The 7777-nt window shown below is 46.2% G+C and overlaps 1 pseudogene; it reads left to right on the top strand.

Moving 5' to 3' along the window:
* Nucleotides 1-4206: 4206 nt before the first annotated feature.
* On the top strand, nucleotides 4207-6506 carry LOC136503416 (pentatricopeptide repeat-containing protein At5g57250, mitochondrial-like; annotated as a pseudogene).
* The last annotated feature ends 1271 nt before the right edge of the window (nucleotides 6507-7777 follow it).

Genomic DNA, 7777 nt, shown 5'->3' with positions numbered 1-7777 from the left:
TCTCTCCCCTGTTTTGTAGTCATTAGGGTTAGTGCTAGCTATAGTCGTTGGCCTTTGGCCAATGCCGGCCATGCCGGAGGCTTAACGACACACCGCACCACCATTAACCGGCCACGCTGCCACCATGCATGTGACCGTGCCTCACTGGCGTCACCGCGAGCCTTAATCCTATACCAAGATCTCCGCTAGGTCACACTAAAGCCATAGACGAGCTCGTCTGAGCTAGCCATGGCTGGTGATGGCTGGAGCACCACCGTGTTGCACCACCGAGCCGCCATGAGCACCGCCGCCATACACAACCACCGTATTAGGCTCAACCACCTAGCCTAGTCAATGCGCGAGATCAAGGGGAGCACGTTGGTGCCAACCTCGCCGCCGGAGACCTCGCCGTCGACGAGTCTTCACCGGTCAAAGCGCCGCCTCTGCTCTCTGCCTATGACAGGTGGGGTCATTCTGACCATGAGACCTAGCTGTCAGCACCTCTGGGTGTAGTACGTTGGTTGCACTTAGCATTGAACAGGGTTTTTGATGTTTTTCTTTAAATGTTTTTCTAGATTTTGTAACAAACTTGTAAAATTCATAACTAATTCTAGGAGTGTCCAAAGTGAGTGAACCAAATTCTTCATGAAGTGTAATATTTGATAAAAATATTAAACCTACTATTTGGGATATTTTTCTAGGGAAATTAAATTGAGCTAGATAAGTGCTTTTAAATTTGTTTCCATCTTGTAAAATGCATATCTTAAGCTAGGGAAGTGCAAAAATTGTCATTCCAATTTTACTAGTCTTGTGTTGACATGCTCTAGCTAGGAAAAATGCTAAACCTACAGTAGGTATACTTGGAATATGGTCTTCCTATTTAACCTTGATTAATTGCTAGTTTCTAGTGAAAATAAATAGGGTAAAAATACATAACTTATGATCATGCAAATTTTTACACTGTGTTATGGTGCTTGGATGAAAGTAAGAAAAATATGAAATCTGTTGTTTGACACTTTTCACTAAGCTAAACTATTTTTGCTAAAATAAGCCTATGCAACTTGTCATTTTTGTAGAGATGGCTATACTTATCCAAATGGTCATATGTAGGCTACTATAATGTTCTCAGAATTTACTGTGCACTTTTGATATATGTTCCTTATTTCATCTTAGTGTCCAAATAAATTAATAAAGGCATTTAAATAATTTATTTGGGCTTGACCATTATGTTTTCTAAAGTGTATACGATGTCTATGAACTGTTGGTACCATTGGTTGTGCTCAGATTTGATTTCTTATACACAGTGAAATATTAATTGTTGTATAATTCAATTATAGTGATTGTTTTGGATAGTTTCTGTTGTTAAGTAAATTGCATGGGTAAAATAATATTTGCTGTGAATCTTATCAATAACAAAGTTGTAGATAACTTACTTAGCTTGCTTGTGTCAAATTTTCATGACAATAGGCTAAATGGTTTGAGAGTTATAGCTGTTGGAAGTTGGTCTCCAGAAATGCTTATTCTCTGTAATTTCTGGATAGATCTAGGAAATTGCTTTGTTTGACCTTTATACCTATTGAATCATCTTGAGATGACTATAATAAAGTTGTAGGCAGTTTTATAAGCTTTCCAGAAAGTCCAAGATTATAGTATTTGGTTGAGTAGAACTCCAGATATGGGCAAAATAAATAGCTATTGTTTATAGTCCAGGAAATGACAAAGTCAAATTGTAATTATTTGTCTTATGTGATGCTTGTGTAGATGCTTAGACTAATTGAGATTAGTTGTTAGTTGCTGGTTCTAAGCCTCTTACTGATGATGAACAACTTTACCTTAGGTTACTAGAACTTGGTGAGTGTATGTTTCTTGTACTATAGAAGAGATATGCACCTACTCAGTAAAGATCAACTAGAAGAAAGTTATACATCTACTTGGTCAACGAATGTTAAACTTATCATACATCTTGTGGATAACCATGCTCATGTGTATACACTTCATCAGGTCATCTCATCTCTTATGCATTCATGATACCCATTTGTGCATATGCATGCAATAGGTTCCCCAGAAGGAGTGACGCTACTCGAGTTCGAACCCGAGCGTCAGGAGGAGCAGCAGGCAGCCCAGGAGCAGGAGGTTCAGGCAGAAGGAGGAGTCAACCTAGAAGATCTTCATAGGTGTCTTGATCACCAACCTTCCTCATTTTTGAAAGGCAAGCCCTGGAGCATTCTAAGCCTCCTATGTTTTCTAAATATCAACTTGAGTCCTTTTATGTTGATGCATCACTTTTGGGACTTCTACAAAGACCATTGCAGCTCCATCAAATATGTCTCCGTTGCCCATCCTAGAGCCAACGGCCAAGTCAAACGGGCGAACAGCATGATCCTTGATGCCCTCAAAAAGAGACTATATCAAAAAGACGAGAAGCACCTGGGCAGATGGCTCAAGGAGCTACCAGCTATAGTTTGGGGACTGCGCACTCAAGCTAGTCGCAGCATCAGTGTGTCTCCATACTTCTTGGTCTACGGCTCAGAAGCCATACTACCAGCGGATATTGCCTTCCGAGCACCTAGGGTGGAAAATTATGATGAAGAGCAAGCCACTGCTATTTGGACAGAGGACATCGATAGGGCCGAGGAAGAATGCCTAATCACTTGCGTCTGCATAGCCAAGTATCTAGAAGGCTTGTGGAGGTACTACAACCGCAACATCAAAGGGCATTTATTTGCTGTTGGCGACCTTGTTCTCAGCAGGAAACAAAAAACCAAAGGGATGCACAAGCTCTCCTCCCCCTGGGAAGGGCCTTACGTCGTCAAAGACGTTACCTAACTAGGGTCTTATCGCCTATGTGACTTAGACGGAATCGATGTTCCCAACTCTTGGCACATCGAGCACCTCATACGTTTCTATCCTTGTAACGCCCTAGATATGTACTCTCCACTTTATGAAGAATAAAGTTTTGATCTCCATAATTTGTCTCCATTTTTTCTCCATTACGGTTTAAATCTCCACTTATGGTCGCCGGGCTCTATGCCACTCCATGACGAACTCCAAAACAAAATTGCCATAACTGCGTCGACCACGTTTCTCCAAATCTCCAACGTTTTCACCCAACACGATCGCCAAACACGTTTTCTCCAAATCGCCGAACAGGTTTTCTCCAAATCGCCTAACACGTTTTCTCCAAATCACCGAACATGTTTTCTCCAAATTGCCAAAAACATTTTCTCCATATCGCCAAAGATTTTTCTCCAAATCTTCAAGATATTTCACCAATCAGTGAGCAGCATATGTTCTATTCTATTCTCTATGGAAAAGACCTAGTCTCTGATCCCTCCCAACATGTGCCACGGGCTCTACGCTCTACGTTATGGGTGGTCGGCTGTGGTTCCTTGGTCACGCCTGTTCCTCCTACACGTCCACGGGCTCCGCGCTCGACGTTATGGACTATGGGCTAGCCAAGGCCGAGAGCGCAGCATAGAACTAATTACTTGGATGCCACTTCTACTACGTATATCTCCAAGTTATTTCGACAACCACCGAGCAGCACACGTTCCTCTCTATTCTCTATGGAGAAGACCCAGTCTCTGATCTCTCCCTGCACATGCCACGGGCTCCACACTCTACGTTATGGGTGGTTGGCTGCAGTTCCTTGGTCACGCCTGTTCCTCCTACACGTGCACGGGCTCCGCGCTCGATGTTATGGACTATGGGCTAGCCAAGGCCATGGGGGTCAGTAGGGAACCAACTTCTTGGACACTACTTATACTACGTATAATTGCATTATGGTTAAAACTATGAAGATTTTTTTGCCGAAATACAAGCAAACTGCATACACATGCACCTTATAACATTTATCACATACATAAGTGTTTTTTGCGCTATCATGCATTCTAGCTACACTATCTAGAAATTATCTACCCTACCCTATAATACACCAGTTAGAATAAATCTACAGCCACACAACAAATGCCTGCTCTATAGTCATGACCTATGCTACATCCACACTCATGAATGCACCCAAAAAAATATAACACCATCAAAACGGATGCACCAGATTATCTTTTAGCCATTCTCTCTCATTACTCATCAAATCCGATGGCTCATGTTTAATGTGTCTGTCCTCCATCGCCCTCCTACGGACCCACGCGGGATTTCAGCACCGGCGTTAGGGGGGAAAACAGCATTTCAGCACTGGCGTTTCGAAAGTTCCACACCCCAGCACTGGCCATGTCCCTCCCCAGTGGCAACGGCGAGCCCCCTCCCCCTCCACCACCGTTCCCCTCACTCATCAAGCTCGGCCGCGCGGTCACCGTGAGACACGTCGACCGCCTCCTGACAGTGCTCCTCCGCCGCTGTAGGCACCGCCTCCTCGCCGCGCTCGCCTCCCAGGCGCTTGCCAACGCCATCGCCCCTACTCCGTGCACGCACCTCCTTGCCGCCTCTACCTTGCTCGACTCCGCGCGGCCGCGTGACGCTGCACAGTGCCTCGCACTTGCCTCCCGCACCGCCAGTCGCTGCCTCTGGGATGCACTGCTCCGTCGGGCCTGCGCCAGGGGCGGCGACCCGCGCCACGCACTGGAGCTACTCTCCGCTACCATCGAAGACCATGGCATGGTGCTATCGCCTTCCACATACCGCGAGATGGTGGTGTTGCTGTGTGCCCACGGGGAGGTGGATTGCGTGCTTAGGGTGTTCGACTTAATGACTAGGAGGGGGTGTCAGGTAGAGGATCGCATTTGTAGCTCGATTGTTTCTGGGTTATCCAGAACTGGGAAGGCCGGAGCAGGGCTGGATTTCTATGAGAAGGTGAAGAGTCAGTTCAATGGATTTGATCCGGGCCTTGTGACACTGACATTAGTTGTCCATGCTCTTGGGTTGGAGGGGAGAACTGGTGAGATGGCGGAGCTTATGCGGGAGATGGAGTGTAAAGGCATGAATGCTGATGCTGTGTTTTACGGCAGCATGGTTCATGGATACATGAGTCGTGGGTTTTTGATGGAAGGTCTTCGAGAGCATCGATCCATGCTAGAGAAGGGAATCGAAGCTGATGTGACTAACTATACTACTGTTATTGATGGACTCTACAGAGAAGGTAGTGTGGAGAAAGTAATGGGGTTCTTGGATGAGATGGAGCGAGTGGATGCTAAGCCAAATTTGATTACTTATACATCACTGGTTGGTGGCTTCTGTAAGAGAGACGGGTTGGAAGATGCTTTCTCTATCGTGAGGAAACTAGAACAAACAGGTGTGGTGGTGGATGAGTATGTATATTCGATTTTGATTGACAGTTTGTGCAAAATGGAAGATTTAGATAGGGCTTTCTCGTTGCTCATGGAGATGGAGAATAAGGGAATAAAGGCTAGCATCAAAACATACAATGCGATAATAAATGGTCTGTGTAAAGCTAGTCACACTGAAAAGGCTCTTGAAATTTCTGAAGGTGTTGCTGCTGATAATTTCAAATATAGCACACTATTACATGGTTACATCAAGAGAGGTGACATAACCGGTGTTATGGCAATAAAGGATAGGCTGGTAGTGGTATTTCTATGGATGTTGTCACATGCAATGTTCTTATCAAAGCATCATTTATGATTAACAAGGTGAATGATGCCTGGAGCTTGTTTCATAAAATGCCTGAGATGGGCTTAAGACCTAATACTATCACCTACCATACAATCATAGACAAACTGTGTAAAGCTAAGGAAGTTGACAAGGCACTGGAGTTCTTTGATGAATACAGGAAAGATTCAGGATTCTCCACTGCAGTTGTTCATGAGTGTCTGACTAAAGCATTGTGTAATGGAGGAAAAGTTGACATGGCTGACCAAATATTTTATGATCTTGTTCAGAAAAAAATAAGGCCCAATTTCTTTAACTGCAGGAAGTTGATTCATGCACACTTCAAAGGACACGGTGAACATGGTGTGCTGGATTTCATTTGTAAGGTTGGGAATTAGATATTGACTTATTTTCATCTATTAGTAATTATGCTTCTGCTTTCTTAAGCAACAGAAATTGTATGCAAGCAGCAATGGATGCTTACAAGTTACTCAGAATGCAAGCTATTGCTGTGACTAGATCCGTTGCGTTAGCACGAGCATTATACTAGTAGATGATAATCTCCGAGTAGACCACCGAGCTTCGTCATCGCCGCTCATCTCACCAAATAGGATGATGTCGCTGGCCAGCTTTTTTGCTACATCCTCCACCTCATCCTCTAGCTGCTGGGTCTCCGCCTCGCTCAGCCCTTCGGTGAATCCACCCCCTATCACCTGAAGGCCAACGGATTGATAGTGGGACCGGACCACCGCAAGGGCATGAGTAATGCCAGTAACAACGGCGTCGTGGTTGAAGTTCTTGAAGCTCTCCCACGCCGTCTTGCACCTTTTGATGATGATGTCCGGGTGCGGTGGCCTACCGTTGGGTTAAGGAGCCACCTCCAGGTCGACGTAGTTGAGCACTGGTTTGACTTCGGCAACTATGGCGTAAAATTTGTCCCTTTGGGTTTGGGCGTCCTGCTCTAGCACATCGAATTGCACTTTGACCCTCAGACGGTAGTCTACAAGCATTACAAAGTTCTGTCAAGAAAGGAAACTACTTCAACATTAACTCCGACCAGGGAGTACTTACCGTTCAACTCCTTGGCCAATTTATCTACTCGCCCTGTCTCCTTCGCCTTCTCCTCTCAGAGTTGTTTGAGGGCTTGGCGCAGCTGGTCGAGCTCCGTGTTTTGCTCTACAAGCACAACAGTCATTGCCAAAAATATGGCTGTTCGGCAATACAAAGCACATTCGCTAATATACAGTACCTGCTTTCTGCACGGATACACTTCTGAGCTGCTCGGATGTCTGTTCCAATTGCGTGGAGGCACTCGCTAACTCTTTGGACTTGCACCATAGCTGCTCGGATGCAGCCACTAGCTGCTCGGATAGGACCCCTTCTGGTGTTCCAGATCTCGCGTGTTGGACTCAACAAGGTCTCGCTCGCCCTGGGCTCTCTGGATGTTTCTCTCCATCAGGTTCATCACCTCTCTGAGTTTTTCGTTCTCTTCGGCGAGGGGTTCCATCCTCTTTATCAGCTGGTGCTGCTGCTCAGCAGTCTGAGTTATCCCCTGCAAATACATAATTATAATGATGAACTCCGATCTCCAACGTCAAAGATGAGCACTCCAGATGTAGTACTGACCTCGATTTGTTTCATCACTCCAGCAAGGGTGGTCTTGAATCTCCTCATCTCCCTGGTGGTGTCTTCCTCCTCGATAACCACCACCTCATCACTGTGCTTGCGAAGGATTCGGACAGCTTGGGGTCAAGGTTCAGCGCGCGCAATCTCCTTTGTCTCGTCCTCTTCTGCCATAGCTCGAGGCACCACCAGGGGGCTCCATGGCCAGCCAGTGGCTCCAACCATGCCCTACAACGCCTCAGGAAGCGTTGTTTGCCCCTCGAGCACCACCGACTACACCGCCCTAGACTCTGGCGCATTGCCAGCAACTCTAGCCTCTGCTCCTGAAGACCCGGTGGTTCCTGCCATTGCCTTGGGCACTGCCACCAATCCATCCATCATCAGCACCGCTCGTTCGTCATCTCCAAGATCGCCAGTAGTGGCGGTTGACTCCTCCTCCGGCTATCGAGCTCTCGGGTACTCTAGGATGGTAGTCACCGACGTTGCTTCCACCATGGGATCAGCCCTCGGCGGTTCGGCAGTCTAGACTGGTGGGGTCAGATCCTCCGTACGTTTCGCACTACATCAGATCAGTTTGTCAAGCGCCAAAAAAGCTAAGAAATGGCAACAAAGT

Source organism: Miscanthus floridulus, chromosome 14 (assembly GCF_019320115.1).
Source record: "Miscanthus floridulus cultivar M001 chromosome 14, ASM1932011v1, whole genome shotgun sequence".
Classification (NCBI taxonomy): Eukaryota; Viridiplantae; Streptophyta; class Magnoliopsida; order Poales; family Poaceae; genus Miscanthus; species Miscanthus floridulus.
Note: the sequence above shows the minus strand (reverse complement) of the source record. Positions and strands in the feature narration are given on the sequence as shown.